Source organism: Macaca mulatta, chromosome 8, assembly GCF_049350105.2.
Source record: "Macaca mulatta isolate MMU2019108-1 chromosome 8, T2T-MMU8v2.0, whole genome shotgun sequence".
NCBI lineage: Eukaryota > Metazoa > Chordata > Mammalia > Primates > Cercopithecidae > Macaca > Macaca mulatta.
The window spans coordinates 152,167,213-152,185,728 of record NC_133413.1 but is presented as its reverse complement, the minus strand read 5'-3'; the positions used below and the strand labels follow the sequence as shown (position 1 = coordinate 152,185,728).

Sequence of the window (18,516 nt, the reverse complement as noted above, 5' to 3'; positions counted from 1 at the left end):
AAACGGGCCCCGCAACCACTGCTGGTGGGAACGTAAAATGACACGGTGTCTTGGAACACAGTTTGGCAGTTCCTCAAAAAGCAAAACACAGGGGTCTTTGACCCAACCGTTCTAATTCTAGGCAGACAGTCAAGATAATCTTTAAAATATGTTCACACGAAAACTTGTACACAAATGTTCACAGCAGCATTACTCATAAAAGCCAAAAGGGAGAAAAAACCCAAATGTCCATCAACTGATGAATGGAGAAACAAAATGTGGCAAATCCACACAACAAAATATGATTTATCCTTAAAAAGTTACAAAGTACCAACCCGTGCTACAACATAGATGAACCCTGAAAACACTATGCTAAGTGAAATACACCAGGCACGAAATACAGCATACTGTAAAATTTCTGTCATATAAACTCCCCAGAATCGGCCAATTCGCAGAGACAGAAAGTAGATTAGGGTTGCCAGGCCATGTGGGGTGGGGGGAGATGGAGATTATTGCTCATGGGCGTGGGGTTTCTGTTGGGAGTGATGAACATTTTCTAAAATTGGATAGTGGTGTTGATTGCAGAACTCTGTAAATATATTAAAACCATTGAATTGTACATTTTAAATGAGTGAATTTTATGGTATGTGAATTACGTCTCAATAAAGCTGTTATTAAAACAGAAAAATGATCAATGGATAAACAAATTGTAGTATATTCATACTGTGGCAGTACTACTCAACAATAAAACAACAATAATATATATTTATCTCCATAGTTTTATATACATATATATGGATATGGATATATATGTATACAGATATATATATGTATACGGATATATATATACACAGAAAGCATGGGTAAATCTCAAAAACATTATACTGAGCTTGAGAATCCAGACACAAAAGAGTGTGTCCTTTAGAATTCAAATTTTACAAGTCTCTAAAAGCACAAATCTAATCTGCAGCGAGAGCGCAGAGCTGAGGTGGTTTTGCCTGCAGCTGGGGGAGGGGAAATCGGGCTGGGACAGCAGGAGGGAATTTTCTGGACTGTTGGGAATGGTCTTCATCACGATGCCAGTGTTAGTCACACAGGTGTATACACTTGTCAAAAAATCATACAAAGGGACACTTAAAGTGGGTGCATTGTGCTGCAAGTAACCTATGCATACTTTAATACAGCTGACTTCACAAAAAGAACAGAATTTCTTCAACATGTGAATAACTATATGCAGTTTATTAACCATTAGCCTAAGAAGTATGTAAGTGTGTATTTAAAATATCTATGACAAATAATATTCTGTGCAGTTCTCATTCGAGGTCTAATTTCAGGCAAGTTGTCATTCGGACTTCATTGCTGGCCTGGCACTGGGCACGAGGAAGAAGGAGGTAAGCAGACAGAGTCCCCGAGTTCACGACACTTGCATTCTAGGATGGAGCCAGAGAGATGAACAATATTTGAATAAATGACTGTACAATTACATTTCAAAAGGGTCCGCAAAGTTAAAGAAGACCTGCTACTGACTCAGGTGATGGACAGAGTCCCTGTGTAGGAGGCAGGCAGCCTCAGGGAGGAATTCTCAAAGACAAGGCATTGAAATAGTGACCTGAAGACTGAAGGAGTCAGATGCTAAGGTACAGTAAGAGAGTCTGGCAGAGTGATTACCTTTTTCCAATATAAATGGGATCCTCTGCCCAGGTAATGTCTTCATTTCTTCATCCATGTCCATGAGGCTATGTGTATTAGTCAGCGAAGGTTAGGCTGTGCTGCAGTAACAAATAAGCCTCCACATCTTAATGATTCACACCATTTCTCACTCTGCACAGGCCCGAGTGGGCAAATGGTTCTTCTCCACAGCTCTCCCCTAAGTTGTATCCCCTTCCAACACATAACTCCGTCAGCTGGAGCTCTAGGCTCCTTGGTCACTGTGGGCTGAGTCATGATGAGAGGTATTTTTAGCCACTCCCAGAGGCATCTTCCATCACTGCTGCCCATGTTCCCTTGGACTCTGATATATGGTGCCAACCTAGCTGCAAGGGAGGCTGGGAAGTGCAGGCTTCCCATGTGCTGGTGCAGAGGAGATGGAGTGATGGATGCAGAGTCCTAACTCTGCCCATCCATGGTTCCTCAATGTTGGAAAATTCTTACCCTTCCTCATCTCACCTATGGTGGTTATGTTGCTGGGGGTCCTCCTAAGTTCATTCCCACAGTAAGCCCCATACAATGTACCGCTACAGCCACTCACCTCACCTTCCCACAGGGCTGGCCATGAGGGTTGTTTTTGTTTTTGTTTTTGAGCAGAGTTTCACTCTTGTTGCCCATGCTGGAGTGCAATGGGCACAATCTTGGCTCACTGCAACCTCCACCTCCCAGGTTCAAGTGATTCTCCTGCCTCAGCCTCCCAAGTAGCTGTGATTACAGGCACCTGTCACCATGACTGGCTAATTGTTTTATATTTAGTAGAGATTGGGTTCTACCACGTTGGTCAGGTTGCTCTCAAACTCCCGACCTCAGGTGATCTGCCCTCCTCATTCTCCCAAAGTGCTGGGATTACAGGAATGCACCACTGTGCCTGTCCCAGGAGGGTTATTTTTAAAGATGATGAAGATGCTTCCAGATGTGCAGGTTTGTAGTCTGCAATGTTTAGATACTACAGCCCATGATGGAGCAGTCGATGTGGTGTGGGAAGTTGGGGAGGATGTGGGATTGGAAACAAAGGCTCCTAACCCTCCTCCTCCTGCTCATTCACCTTAAGACACAACTCCACCATTTAACCTTTATGACACTCAAGGTCACATTCCTGTGGAGCTGCTGGGACTCAACCCAGATGTTGGGATTCTAAGTCTAGCTCCCTTCCCATCTCCTCTCGCTCTGTTACGGACTGAATGTTTGTGTCTTTCTAAAATGCATACATTGAAATCCTAACCCCTGATTTGATTATATTAGGAGGTGGGGCCTTTGGGGGGTGATTAGGTCATGAGGCTGAAGCCCTCACAAATGGGATTAGGAGCCTTCCCAAAAATTCGATGCAGAGGTCCCTTGCTGCTTCCACCATGGAGGACACAATGAGAAAACGGTCATCTGCAACCCAGAGGAGGGCCCTCCCCAGAGTCCTACCCTGCTGGCACCTCAATCTTGGATTCCAGCCTCGAGAGCTGTGAGAAGTAAATTTCTGTTGTTGACAGCCACCCAGTCTGTGGCAGGTTGTTACAGCAACCGACATGGACTGAGACACTCTCCTTCCCTCGTAGGGTAGAGCTACACATCCCACATCCTTATTAGGTCTTGACGAGCACCCAATTAGATGACAGCATCGCAAGGCTTTAAAACGTCAAGGGGCAGTGTTAGTATTCCTTTGATGACTATGATCATTGTTATTATTATTACCATTGTTATTTTTCAGGCTGCCCTTCTGGAGGGAGGTCATGCCTTTCTCTGACCCCTCAGCAGTTCTTAAATTTCCTTTGGCCATCCACTTTGAACACATACTTCCCTCCTCTCCTCTTAATGAGGAAAATATAAGTTAATGAGCTTGTAAATGAGCCTCGGGGCCATTTCTGGGGTGAGACACCAGCGCAGTGTGTGCGGAGTGTTGTGAAGATGGGTGTTTAATAGGGGAGATGTAAAGGAAATTGTATAACCCTGAGCACTCAGCTATCACCAAAACCATAAAGCTATAAACTGGGATTGTCTTTAAGATTGAACTTTTTCCCCCTCTCCAGTGGCTATTAAACATCTCCAAGGAAATTACTGTGGAGGAATGGCATTTAGCTGGGTTTTCTTTTGGAGTGTACTGGCTTTCCAGAGGCCATTGCTCCTGCAAAGAGCCTACAGGAGGCCTGGGAAGCCTGGGCCCTCACACCCAGCTTTAATTGTTCCTGTCGTCACTTCTGGTGAGAAGCATGGTATTTTTGGAATATTCACCTCTTGTAGAATGGGGATAACAGGAAAAGAAGTGTTGTTTATGGTGTTCCTTGTATGCGCAGAGCCTGGTTACACACATTTTCTTAATCCTCAAAAATCACTCACAAGGTAAGCATTATGCCCATTTTGGAGGTGAGAAATCCAAAAGTCACAAATTAAAAATTAGGGGCTGGGTGCGGTGGTTCACACCTGTAGTCCCAACACTTTGGAAGGCTGAGATGGGGGGATCACTTGAGGCCAGGAGTGCGAGACCAGCCTGGCCAACATGATGAAACCCTGTCTCTACAACAGTTAGCCAGATGTGGTGGTGGGCATCTATAATCCCAGCTACTTGGGAGGTTGAGGCAGGAGAACCACTTGAACCCAGGAGGCAGAAGCTGCAGTGAGCAAAGATCAAACCACTACACTCCAGCCTGAGAGACAAAGGGAGGCTCCATCTCAAAAACAAAACAAAACAAAAAAACACAGGCCAAGATGAAACTCCAGAGTCTTGATCATTGCTATATACCTTGTTGTCTCCAAAAGGAAAAACAAATGGTGCTAAGATGTGGGTCCCAGGACCAGGGGACAGAGAGTGGAATTGTTTTTGTCTATCTTATGTGGCTTTGGGGCTCCATGTCCGAACAGCTTGTGAGGTGTAATTAGGATTCGCTTCAATTTAACAAATGACACCTTGCCAAGTACTAAGGGAAATGCGATGGAATGAGAGGTGTGAACTTAGCCTCAAGCTTGTGATTTAATTCGGGAGGCGGGAGGCACGGGATAGGCCTTCCTAGATAAACATTTACAGTGGGTCAGATATTGATGGAGCTCTCATACCTGGTGGAGGAACTTTTGTTAGCCTGGCAGTTTGAACCCATGAGCCTACCTCAGCTCTCTCGGAGAGTCCTGTTAAAATAACAGGCAAGGAAGAAGAACACAAAATCACAAGCAAGAAACTGCCAGGAGCAAAACAGCCAAATGTTGGCACAGCTGCCAAAGGTGGAAAACAGGTGGACAGGGTAGCCCAGCCAGCGAACTGGAGGTGGGAACGGGAGCGGGTGGGGAAAGGAAAGTAGACAGACCCATTCCTTAGGGGCGCGCGGGAGCCAGGGACCCCGAACAAGTCCCAGGGGTCAGTAAGAGTAAAGGTGGGGCTGAAAAGGGAAAGTGTTTTCAAAGTCTTTATAATGAGAAGACGGACTGCCTCCTTCCCTCTCCTCATCCCCGAGCCTCCGGGCAACAACGCATCTCCACATCTAGCAGGAGCCTTGAGACTTACTTCTTGGAGATTGTGACCTAAATGGGTTCTAGACAGGACACTAGAGAAAAGCTGAGGGCAGAGCCTCACCGATGACACAGGGGCCACCTGGAATGGTGTATGTTAACTAGTGTGGCCTCAGAACCCTCCCATACCCAGCCCTTAGGCTTCTGGAAGCCAGGCCCATGCCCCCCAAACAGAATAGAGGGATGACCCCAGGGTACTCACTGACTAAAGAGGAAGGATCCACAGACGCTGAAAGTCAAAGCCATAGCCACCTTGTCAGGCTGCACTGGGTCCCCTGCAGGCCAAGCACAGAGTGGCCAATTAACATTTTGTGACTGACTCACAATAATGAGTAGACTTCCACGGCTACTCAACGTTGAGGAGAACTTCTTTACATTATTCTGAAGTGAAAGAGTGAAATCAAAACAAACCAAAATGAATAAACCAAGACATCCTAGATGAACCAGAGACAATAAAGCATGGAGGGAAAAAAGTGACCACAGAAACAACACGTCATTCAAAAGTCCAGCGAAATAACAAAAGGCTCTTCCTTCCCTACAACACCAGGGTGCTACAAGAAAGAATAACTGGGAACACAAAACTCCCACAAATTAAAAATTAGAAAACTAAAGTTTTTAACTCAACAGAATGTGTGTGTGTGTATACATATATATATATATATATATATATATATATATATATATATATATATATAGAGTTTTTTTTTTAAATGGAGTTTTGCTCTTGTTGCTCAGGCTGGAGTACAATGGCTTTATCTCGGCTCACCACAACCTCCACCTCCTGGGTTCAAGCGATTCTCCTGCCTCAGCCTCCCAACTACTGGGAGTACAGGCATGCGCCACCACACCCAGCTAATTTTGTATTTTTAGTAAAGACAGGGTTTCACCATGTTGACCAGGCTGGTTTCAAACCCCTGACCTCAGGTGATCCACCTGCCTCGGCCTCCCAAAGTGCTGGGATTACAGGCGTGAGCCACCGCGCCCAGCCAGAATATTTTAAAGATAAAGAAATGTTCTAGAAAGTAGAACAAAATAACCAAAAGATAAGAAAATAAGAAAAGTTAGGCCGGGCACAGAGGGTTATGCCTGTAATTCCAGCACTTTGGGAGGCTGAGGTGGGTGGATCTCTTGAGGTCAGGAGTTTGTGACCAGCCTGGTCAACATGGCAAAACCCCATCTCTACTAAAAAAAAAAAAAATACAAAAATTAGCTGGACGTTGTGCTGAGTGCCTATAGTCCCAGCTACTCAGGAGGCTGAGGCAGTATAATTGCTTGAACTCAGGAGGCAGAGGTTGTAGTGAGCTGAGATCTCACCACTGCACTCCAGCCTGGGTGACAGAGCAAGGCTCTGCCTCAAAAATAAATAAATAAATAAATAAATAAATAAGACAGAGAGAGAGAGAAAAGTTATGAAGTTAATGATTCACTCCAGAGGTCCAATGTCCAAATGATGACACTTCCAGAAAAAAGAAAACAAAATGGAGGAAAGAGAAAGTTGTCCAAGAAATAAGAAAACTGGCTTCTAGTTGAATGGGTCCCTCTGAGTGTAATATTCAAAATACCGGGAATAAGGAGAAGACTTTCAAGGGCTTGAGGAAGTAAAAAGGTGAAAAACCATATCAGGCATAAAAACGCATTGGTCTTCGCAAAAGCAGCACTAGAAGCTAGAAGACAAAACATTTCTGGATATTCTAAAGAAAAATTCATTTTCAATGAGAATTGTAGAACCAGCCAAACTAGAAATCATTTTAATGATGGACCAAAGACTTCAAGGTGTCAAATTCTTTTTTCCTTGCACCCTTTCTTGGGTAGCCCCTGAAGAACACTTTCCACATGAACGATAAAAGAGGAGGACATAGAATCCAGGTCACAGGGGATCCCATACAGAAAACAGATGAAGGGTGATGGAGTGGCGAGAATTCAGGATGGCCAGCCACAGAGCGGTCCTTCCACGGGGAGGCATGAGGATGGAAGGCTTGAGAAGGAATGACGTCAAGAAAGAAAGTAAACTGATGGATGAGCCAGCGTGGCTCCAACATGCTGAGAAAAACCCATCACTGCCAGAGTGTCTAGCTGAGCTAATATAGGCACATAAGTAAATTAAACGATTTGGTGATTATTAACTCCAGGAAAAACAAAAGTGCCTAAGAGCGGAAATACAATCGTTGCCTGCCATTAGACTCAGCCGCTGCAGTCACGACGGTGTACACCGTGAATGCTGATGAACTATCCTGGAAGGATGGAGAGGGGAAGTGTGTGGAGTGCGGGAGTCAGGAGAGCTGCGTCCTTAACTGTGACTGTTGAAAGTCAATAGGTTTTCTTTCAACCTAAAAAATCAGGGAAGAGCCGTGTAGGCGTGCGACTTAGAAGTAAGGAGTTAAGTGCCAGACGAAACAGCATAAGTGAGAAGAGTGGTTTCTTGGGGAAAGCAGAAGTGGTTAAGCCTTTTAAGGGAGGCCAATAAACCATGACCCTCTTCTGCAGTCGAGTTCTCTATCAACTGAGGAATATGGCAAAGGAGTCAGCAGACAGAAAACAAATTCCGTTTTTTACCAATAAAAGCTAAGACAGAGTAAGTTGCTTTGTGTGAGAGCTGACATGCTTCTGCTGACCTTCTTTTTACTGACCTGTCCCACCAGCCTAGACCTTGAAGCAATCTCTCCAGAGAGTGAGTTTGAGTCCACAGGGAAAGATCCTCACCAGGCCCCTCTGTCCACTGGTCCAAGAGGAGAAGGGCGTGTGTAAGACTGAATCCTTCATACTCCTTAACTGCATAGACCTTCAATGGAGTGATCCAGTCCATTCAACAGAATAGACCCAGAGCTGCTGCCACTAATCAGGGACCACGTTTCACCTTCCTGGGGCAGGAGTGTTTGGGGAAGAATCTTTCTCCTTGAAACTAGAGAAGTAGGAAGCAATTATCCCCTCTATCATGAGCTGGGAGCCAGGAGGATTAGAGCAAGAGGCTCCTGTTTTCATTATAAGCTTTGTGAAACTGTGTGCATGAATTATTTTAATAAGAATAAAATGAAAGCTGAAGGTTGGTTCAGAGAAAAGCATTGAAAATAGAGTAAAAATGTCAGCTGATTCTAGGGATAAGCAGGAATTCTTCAAGGCAAGATGTAGGGAAAATGTGTTCCCTCTTCTTTCAAGAGCCTGTGTCGTGGCACAGAGCTGTGAGAGTGTATGATCCATTCGCCATAGCACTCGAGGAAGGGCACTGTGACTGGACTGTGTGGTTCTTGGGAGAGGGGAGAGACTCAAGATGAGGCCGTAAGAGCTGGAAGCAGGGCCAGGAAGGACTGTGTTTGCAGGATGTGTTGAAGAGCTTGGCTTGTATCTTCTCCATAACACACGTGCGCTTAGCAAGCAGGGAGTGGAGATGGAGCATGGCCAGATCTGGATTTTGGAAAGTTTATTCTTCCAGCATTACAGAGGATTGGTGGTTGCAGGTAGAAGGCAGGAAGACAGATGAGGAGGGCATGGAATCCTCCCGGTGAGAGGATGATTTGTTCACAGCAGCAGCAGCAGGCTCAGTCAATGACCACAGCTGTTAGAATCTGCTAACTGCGGAAAGTAGTTGACCATCCCAAGCAGCATATGCTAAAGGCAAGTTCCTGCCAAGGAGTGGATTTCTCCTCCAGCAAGCCGTCTATCATGGGAAATGGCTTTACATCTGGTCCGTACGGTGCAGGTGGTTCCAGATATGGAACTCAGCGTATGTCATGGTGGGTGTGGCAGGACACCAGCTAACTGCTCTTGCTGGAAGGTTTTCTCCTGGAGTCAGACTTTTGGGGCTGGCATGGGTACCTGTGTTGCCAGGAAAGGTTCTCTGGAGAGAGTGTGATGATTGATATGGGAATATCTATAAAGACTTTGAAGGGAAGTTAGTTTTGGAGGATGAACTTGGAGCATCACAGGTCCAAGAATGAATGTGTTAAGACAAGTGATGGAAAGTTAGTGTGGAAAAAGACATGCAATGAGATTCCTGGAATATATAACCCAAGGAATAGAGTGGAAATAAACTGCTCATATAAAAGAGGACTGGGACAAATCATATGGCCCTTGAATGTCAGGATGAAGAGCTACAGGTTCATTCTTAGGCAACAAGGAGCAGTTGTGAGATTCGAAGCAGTGCAAGGAGATGTCCAGATTTGCATTTTATAAATGAATGTCTAGGCAGTAGTGTAGAGTGTGAATGAGAGGCAAGAGAGCTGGGGCAGATGGCAACCATCTGGGAGGCTTTCAGCAGTCCAGGTGAGCAATGATACTGGCCTAAATCCTGGCAGTAGTCATGCTGGGAGAGAGGAAGTTTGGCAGTGGGGATGGAAAACCACGAATCAGGCAGAAATAGGGTTTTATCAGGACAAAATCTGGAGGGTAAGTGGGGAATTATTGGGGCATTTGAGAGTAGGGAGGGCTCAGACAGAGTGTGTTCTGAGACAAAAAAAAAAGTAAGCTGCTCAAGGTCAAACCCAGAATTATGGCAAGACCTAATTTACAAGACCTTGGCAGCCAAGCCTGCGTCAAGAGGTTTTTTTCATTTCTCCATAGCTAGGCAAGGAACCAAACTATCTGTTTCATTGTGTCCCAGCAGCATTGGAATGATTAGTGTTGGTTAGGTGCTGGAAGCCTTATTTCATTACTGTTTGACATCTTTAAAGGACAGAAATTCCAGCCCAGACAACAGCCTGGGCTTATAAATTAGTCAATTTACTTCCATTCCAGCTGGACAAGGTGGCTTTTCTCAGCCTTGCATCCTCTCCGAAGTTGGAGAAATAAGAATAATCACTCTCTCAGCCTGGAGGAAACCACTAGCCAGAAGAAACTGAACTATATTCAAGGTTCGATCTACCCTGCCATGGTTCTGTGTGTAGGCAAAGCAATGAGCTCCCCACACTGTATTATTTCTAAGATTAGAAAAAGGCACCCATGACCAGGCATTTACTCCAAAGAAATCAATTCTTCTAAGGAAAAAAAAAATGTGAAAGGACCAGGGGAACAGGCAAGCATGTGTTACTGAAATTAATACATTAACTGACATTGTGCTGAACTCGTTGACTTGGAAAGGGGAGACAAAGGCAAGCATTTCTTGTGTGCCCATCATAAGCCAGGCACCAGAGAAGATGGTTTACACACAGTATCTCATCTGCATCCAAGGACGTGGATATTGGTGTCCTCATTTTACCAAAGAGGAAGTTGAGCTACAGAAAGTTTAAATGACTTGCTCAGTGTCAAAACTACTGATCTGCAAAGCTGGAATCCACCCCAGGCATGCTTTTGAGACAGAAGCCTCAAGAAAGACGTGTCCTGAAGATGCAGAACAAGGAAGAAAAGTCTTAGTGAGAGGAGGGTGGAACAGGAAAGATTTTCAGAACACAGATATGTTTCATATTGTAATCAAGGTTCAGGCACCATTTGGGGGTGACTGGAGTTCTGCAAAGGAATCAGGATTGTAAAATCAAAGACTCTCAGTGATTGAAAGGGATTGCGGCGATCATCCAATGCAGGCTCCATTTATATCCAATACCTCATCATCATATAGTCAAAGCCAAAGCCAGCTCCCCTCCCTCCTCCTTGTGCACTGGTTCTTGGAGATTCTGGGCAGCAGCTGCAACCATTGAAACAGTGTTCATTTCCTTCCTTTGTGAGCGCAGCAATGAAAAAAGTACAGAGTGAGGGAGAGTGGGGGTGGGTCTGATAAATGATTCACTGGGAAAGCAAGTTCATAAATGGATTGGAATTAGGATGAGATGCTCAAAGCCCTCCTACTCGCTCATGGTTGATGCTGAAGTGCACCAGGTCCTCAGCTTTGTTCACTCTGCTCTGACGACTACGTTTACGGATTGTAAATCTACTGGGGAAAATTGAGTTAGGGGCGACAGATGGCTGTAACATTTTCTCTAGTTCATGTGCTCAGAAATGGAGTGTCCCTGCCATTTGGGCTCACAGCACATTCTTGAATGTGTAGGGGAAAGGCAGTGAGGGGTCAGCACCACAGACAGAGCCTTCGTGCCCCTGCCAGGGAGCCCCTGGAGGGAGACCTGCAGGCCTACCCTGGGTGTGGAAGATCAGGACTTGAGGTGTTGGCTTGGGAGATCTCCTGCCAGGATGAACTTGGGTAATAACAGGAGTTGGGGGTGGAAGTGCTGCTCTGGGGATCAAGGGAGGCTGGGGTAGATGATGAGCTCCATTCCTGTCCAGAATTCGTATGCCCTGCTCAAACACCCATTTGCGTTTTCCCTGACAGAGGGCTCGTTTTCATTAAATAGAAATAATCTCTTTGCATCTATAAAGCCAGTTACAATTAAAAAATACTCTCCATGTCTTGCTTGTCATCAGTTCCTAACCATGGCACTGTGAGAAGGGTAGAGCCTGGACTGACTTTAGAGATGAGGAACTTGAGGCCCACCTTGCTTGTCCAAGGTCACTCAGAGAATCAGGAGCAGGACAAGAATCAAGTTCAGGTCTTACCTGAAGGCTTCCTCTCCTCAAACGATGAGAGGATGGAGGCGGGGTTGGTAGCAAAGCTGGTTTAAGACATCACTGCCTTCCAAGCTTCCAGAATGGGGAATTTCACATCAATAGTGGAAAGCTGCTGCCAGAGGTGTCTTTCTAATACACAGATTTCACCAGGTCACTCCTCTGCTTTAAAGCCCTTTAAGAGCCCCCTCCGTGGCCTGCAGGATAAAGTAAAAAATCTTAGTAAGATGTTCAGAGCCCTTCAAAGTCTGACCCCAACCTCTTTCTCCAGCTGCAACACCCAGCACTCCATCTCAGCAGCCTTGCTTCCAGTCCCGGGAAAGCAGTTATGGCTCCGCACAGATCTCTTCGGTGGCTCGGGGCTGCTGTGTGCACTGTCCTTACTGCCTAGCAGGCTCTCCCACCCCCTGCCTGCCTTGGGTAGATGATGAGGGAGCTATGGCTCATCAGGAAAATTCACTGCCAAAGTGACACCGCCTTTGCCACTCTTGCCTGTCTGTGAGGCAGATTCGCATTCTGCTCTGTGTTTCCACAAGGCTTTGTTCTTAGCTCAATTATCACATCGATCACACTGTACTCTAATTATCTGGGCACATTACTTTCTTCCAAACTAAGCTGTGAACACCTCCAGGGCAGGGGCTCCAGCTGATTCATCTCCCTTTACCCTGCCTGTGCTGGGATGCAGATGTTCACAGGGAAGACTGTGGGATGAGAGTGTGGGACCAGGAAAGTTAGCTTACAAAGTTAAAATTATGACAGAGGACCCTGGTCGTTAACAAGGTGGCTCTGGAATGCTTGGAGGAATCTGGAATCTGTGGGGCCAAAGAGAGAAGCTCCTAATGCCGGCAGAGACCATCAGCTTTCAGAACCCTCGAAACCGGGACTGGCCCCGAGACTCAGGATCTGAGCTTCCCAAGTTAGGAACTGTGACCCCAGTGGTGCATTCCGTCGTCCAGTCCCCATAATGCTCTGTATCCGTTGGGATGGGATTTACCGCGTCCCTCATCTCATTGTGCGTTTTCTTGCCATGACATCTCAATGTTTGTGATGAGTTTCGATCTTAGGGTTGGATAAGATTCATCCAATAACTCAACAACCTTTACTGAACACACTTGCTGAGCCAGGAGTGGGGAGTACCGAGATGAGCAAAGAAGCCACAGCTTGCTCCTTGACAGAGAACACCCCAGGGTGAGGAACATGAATGCCACAGCCCACGTGAAAAAAGGAAGACTGAGCGGATGATGGGCACGCAAGACTAGGGCAAGTTTAGGGGAGTTAGGAAAACCCCCCGTGGGGAATGCTATGTATCCGAGGCTCAGGGCCCACGGGGGCCTGGACAGGGAGCCATGTGACACCCATGCAGCAGCTCTCGTCCCTCAGGACGGTTTATTCTTTGCGTCCTTCCAGGCTCCTTTAAGGATGCAGTGACGCCCCCATCATCTACGGTTCTAACCAGACAGGAAGCCGTTGAAGTCGCCTCTTCCTTGAAGGAAGTTCTAAAAAGCACACTTGGCTGAGGGTGGGGGCAAAAAAGCAGGGGAGCTGGGTTCCAACCAGCTTGTTAAACAGCCTCCACTGCCTCCGCGGCCCAATTCCCATCACTTTATAAGCGTCATGCCTTAACGCCTTCACCGTGACAAGACTGGCTGCTAATGGGTGTGTAATTGGGGGGATAATGCAAAATCTGTTAGGAATTCGGGCTCTGGGTGTGCTACCAGCTGGAAGAGTGAGCTGCCCCTGGAGCTCTGCTGCTCTGAAGACCTGCAACCCCTGCCCCCGAAGACTGTAATCGCCACTTGCATGTGTCGGGTCGGGTGGGGTCAGCCCCAATTGTGTCCGTGTGCATATTTTAATGCTTCCCAAAGTGCTTCATGTGTAATTTTTCCAGATCCGATCCTCACAGTCTTTTAGGTGAGTAGGTCATGCGTTATTATTTCCATTTCATGAATAATGCAACTGAGGCTTGGAAAGACATGGGAACGTGGCCAGAAAGAGGGGCCTGAGCGGGTTTCTCTCTTGATGACAAGTTCCATCGCCATCCTCTGCATCAAGCTATGACTGTGCAGGGTGACCTGGGCCTGGAGTCCGGACTCCCCTGGAGGTGAGACAGCGCCTCTAGGAACTTGCTTACCTAACGACTCCTTTGGAAGCGAGGCCGCACGTCCAGGGTAGGGACTCTGCTCCTGGGGTTGAGCTCAGCACTCCCAGGACTCAGCTTAGAGTGCAGCAGGGGCTCCAGGAGTTTCTGCAGATCAATGGCACCCCAAGGAATGGGAGATCCAGTTTCCTCCCAGTCCCAGAACTCCCCTGACTGGCCTGTAGGCCTCAATTCCTCCATCTGTAGAATAGGGATGCTGGACTGGGAGACCCAGGAGAGTTCCCGCCGCTTCAGAAAGACATGAGCTCGCATGCCGGCTCCCCCAGGAATTGTCAGGCAGCCTCAGGAAGGTTGCTTACTATCCTGAGCCTCAGCTTCCCCCCTCTAAATGATGGAGAGTATGGAATGATCCCCCTTTGCAGCTGAGAGATTGTGACAACAGGGTACACGGTATAGAAATTGTTTAACACGGCCGGGTGCGGTGCCTCACGCCTGTAATCCCAGCACTTTGGGAGGCCGAGACGGGCGGATCACGAGGTCAGGAGATCGAGACCAGCCTGGCTAACACGGTGAAACCCCGTCTCTACTAAAAAATACAAAAATTAGCTGGGCGTGGTGGCGGCGCCTGTAGTCCCAGCTACTCGGGAGGCTGAGGCAGGAGAATGGCGGGAACCGGGAGGCGGAGCTTGCAGTGAGCCGAGATCCGGCCACTGCACTCCAGCCTGGAGGACAGAGCGAGACTCCATCTCAAAAAAAAAAAAAAAAAAAAAAGAAATTGTTTAACACCACGCCTGATGCCCTGCAAGTGTTTGGCAATTTTTAACCACTTTTAGCCAACAGCAACCACACAGGAAGGCACACCACACCCTATCTTAGAGAAACCCTGAACTCCAGGATCCAGCCTGTCCATTCCTGCCCACCGACTTTGTGCTGGTGCTCTCGGGGACGTGGGGATAAACAACCTCCCAGGCAACCACAGCCTCCGTGGGAGATAAGTTGCATCTGCAGGTAACCTCACCATCCTCCCATCCGGCTCCCTCAACAGCTCAACTGAGCTGCCGAGGCTGGAAGGGGAAAAACAGAGATGAAGGAGAAAGGGTGGGGACGGAGATGGGAGGCCAAAACCATTTTGCAAAAGATGATTCAAGTAGAATGCGGTACTAATTTAAATCCCGAAATGACTGATGGATTTTCCATGGTGTTTTATTAATCAGCCTCAGATAGAGCACAATTTGCAAATTTCATGTGGCAGCTATTAAACATTTTCCCCTACGTAAGTAAATGAAAGGGATTTACTAATTCCGGCAGACGCTTCATGAATTGGTAATGGAAGCAAGCGTCCAAACACCGGCAGACATATTGAAGTTGCTCAAAATGCAACGCAGCACTCAGATCCCCGCTGGATTGATTGAATCCCCAGCACGCATTCTGAGCCCCCAAAGACTTGATAAATATTGATACAGCGGTGGAGGGCAGGGACTGTTGAGAGACGAGTCCAGTTAGTGTTTATGGCGTCCCTCCTCCTGGAGGGAGACACGTGGGTAGCTCTCCCCTTGGGCAGAAGACGTTCATGCCTCTGGAGTCTTCTTTCTTTTCTGTCCTCTCATCTTTTCCAGGCCAAACTTCCGCAAAAGTCACACCCTTAGGGTTATCTTCTTGTGCTAATAATTATGCCTCCCACCTCACACCTCACAACGCAGGTTTATTGATGGCAATGCAGCCAGGTCCACGGGTGAGGGTCATCATCCCCACATGCCGAGGGAGGAACTGGAAACCTGAGGGAGTAAAGTGCTGTGTCCAGGCCATCGGGCTAGAGCAGAAGTGCAAGAGAGGCAGGAGACAAGAGTGCAAGAAGTGCAAGAAACAGCCCACCCACACACCTGCAGAGAGACCCCTGCGAGCCTCAAACCTTTGGGATAATGGAGAGCACTTACCTGGTGTCCAGGAGGCCACACTGTATAACCAACTGCCTGCTCATACCCCTCTCTGGGTTTCTGTTTACACAGCTATAAAATGAGACCCTTGGAATGAGGGCTCAGCAGGGCACCAGCAGAAAGGGCTTAAGCACATGCATTTCTCTCTCTAGAGGAAGACTTTGGTAGAAAGGATGTGCAGGAATGAGTGGACAAGGCATGAATGGATGAACCTGTGGGGAGATGCCTGTAGTTTTTCAGCAAAGGGAGCCGTGCGCTCCTGGCAGAATCTTCCCAGTGCCGTGGAGGCCACACTGTGGGACCTGACATGGGTTTCCCGTGCTCTCTTTGGTTCCTCAGCCTTGATTGGTTTCAGTCCCATTGAATCCATGTCTACCCTGTTCCTCCATTTCTTTAACACTTGCCATGTGCCGGTTCTGAGGACACCATGGGGAATGGGACAGGCTGTTCTCCAGAGTCAACAAGTGGGGAAGATTATCACGGATAACACGGGAAGACCCAGCTTCTACCCCATGCAACTCCAGCTTGAGCCAGTTCTCATGATTCAGATCACAATTTCCTGTCAAGTTTAGCCACTTTAAATATAATGTTTATATGCCACCTTTTCCTTCCTAAACAACTCCTGCAGAATCGACAACGCCTCATTCAAGGATTGCCTGCCCTGTAAAACCTGTGCCACCTCCTCCACGCCACTCTTCTGATTTTTACTTCCAGCCCCCAGCGCACCTCCCAGGGTCTCCCTGGTGCGTGGTGTCAGGACATGGCTTGGTCATCACCACGGAGGCCCCAGGCACTGAGCACTTCCTGGCCACGGTGGACATTTGCTGACTGAAAACTTTTTCCTATAAGGTCTGACAGAAGAGACTAAGAAATCAATATCCACCCAGCCTCTGGCACCTGTAGTTACAGCAAACACGAAACTTAGCCCAGCTCCTAGCCAGATCAGCGTAAATCCTGTTTACCTCTGTTCCTGTTATCGAATACACCAGGCAAGGCTTCCCACAAAACATGACAAAGCACTGAAAAAAAGACAATCTGAAGCGACAGTCGTTAGAACCAGACTCAGATATGATGCAGACGTTAGAATTATCAGGCGGGGAATTTAAAATAACTATAATGAATATGTTAAGGTTTCCATTGGAAAAAGTAGACCACGTGAAAGATCAGATGACTAATGTAAACCGAGAGATGGAAACTGTAAGAACAAAACAATAGGAAACACCAGAGATTGAAAACATGGTGTCCGGGCGTGCTGGCTCACACCTGTAATCCCAGCACTTCGGGAGGCCGAGGCGCGTGGATCACCTGAGGTCAGGAGTTTGAGACCAGATGGGATCTACTAAAAATACAAAAAATTAGCTGGGCATGGCGGGGGGCACTTGTGACCCCCACTACTCAGGAGGTTGATGCAGGAGAATCACTTGAACCCGGGAGGCAGAGTTGCCGTGAGCCAAGATTGTGCCATTGCACTCCAGCCTGGGAGACCAGAGAGAGATTCTGTCTCGGGAAGAAAAAAAAAAAAAAAAAAGCAAGCGTGGCAACGGGAACGGAGCATGCCCTCCACAGACTCAGTGACCAGGAGACTTGAGAATTAGTGAGATTAGCTCCATAGAAATCACAGAGAAAAATGAAAAACACACACAATTTACCAAAAACAGAGCAGAACATCTGAGAATGGTGGGACACGGCCAGAAGCTATAGAAGGTGTAACACGTGTGATTAGAATACCAGGAGGAGAAGGGAGAACACAGCAGAAGAAATATTTGAGGTGACAGTGACCAAGAGTTTTCACAAACTAGTGGTAGACACAGAACTACAGATCCAAGAAGATCCGAGAACAGCTGGCAGGAGAGATGCCCACCCAGAACAGTCGCAGGAGCCAGAGAGAGACCAGGGCAGCATCGACTCCCAGCACCAGGGCCAAGCTCTCCCTCACCTGCACAACCACCTCGTGGCCATAACTTGCAGACCACTGGGGTGGTCTCCTCGGAGCTGCTGAGCTCAGACTCCGTCCAGGGGGCCCAGTGACCGGGCACCTTGCTGGCGACGCAGCCACTGGAGGAATGCCTCCAAGGGTGTGTCATCTGCTGGGATGCCCGGTGGTGGCAAACAGATGCTGTGCTGGTTGGGAGTTTGGTCTGTGTAGCGTGGCTGGCTCCTGCAGCAAAGGGGAATTTATCGTGCGGATTTGGGGCAGCTCATGAATCCCCAGGAAGGCCGAGACACGGGAGGAGTGAAGGGAGCTGCGCAGCCAGACCCGTTGTCCAGATCGCCCCACCAGGCTGGTGCAGGGGGACTCTGCTGTCCCGCCCCTGACCACAGACTCCCCACGTGGCTCTGCAACTCCCCTAGGGCCATCACAGTGTGGCCACACAGGGAAGAGGCCTCTCCTCCCCTGCCCCGGGGCATCTGAGGTTCCATGTTCCAGGCCCATCATCCAGGTCAGCAGGGAAGGCAGTGCTGGGGTCTTCTCAGCTTTGTTATTGGAAAGCAGTGTCTGCCAACCAGGCCCGTCAGTTGAGGAACGCCCCAAACATCCGGAGGTGGCTCCATGCTGGGCGGTCCCTGATGGTGTCAGCCCCCGTGGTTCCCAGGAGAGAGGAAGGAAGTGTGTTCACGCTGCCTCCCCAGCTCCCCTTTAAAGCAGCTGTGGAGGTGGTGAAATGAATAACCCGCACATCAGAGCAAAAAAGAGCCTCAGATCCAAAGTTCGAAGTGAAGGATTGCACTGTCCCTTTTCCAGAACTGCTGGAGGACGACCATGCATTTTGCAGCAGTCCAAATAGGACACAGTCCCACACATTCCCTTGTTGGTCCTGATCACCCTGG

At 47.8% G+C, this 18,516-nt stretch overlaps 1 long non-coding RNA gene across 1 annotated transcript; it reads right to left on the bottom strand.

Moving 5' to 3' along the window:
- Positions 1-905: 905 nt before the first annotated feature.
- On the bottom strand, positions 906-18,310 carry LOC114680131 (uncharacterized). The gene is made up of 4 exons (XR_013396980.1): positions 17,624-18,310; positions 11,647-11,852; positions 1,648-5,447; positions 906-1,409 (listed from the first exon to the last, which is right to left on the bottom strand). It is a non-coding gene; the product is annotated as an uncharacterized LOC114680131 (long non-coding RNA).
- Between the last annotated feature and the right edge of the window lie 206 nt (positions 18,311-18,516).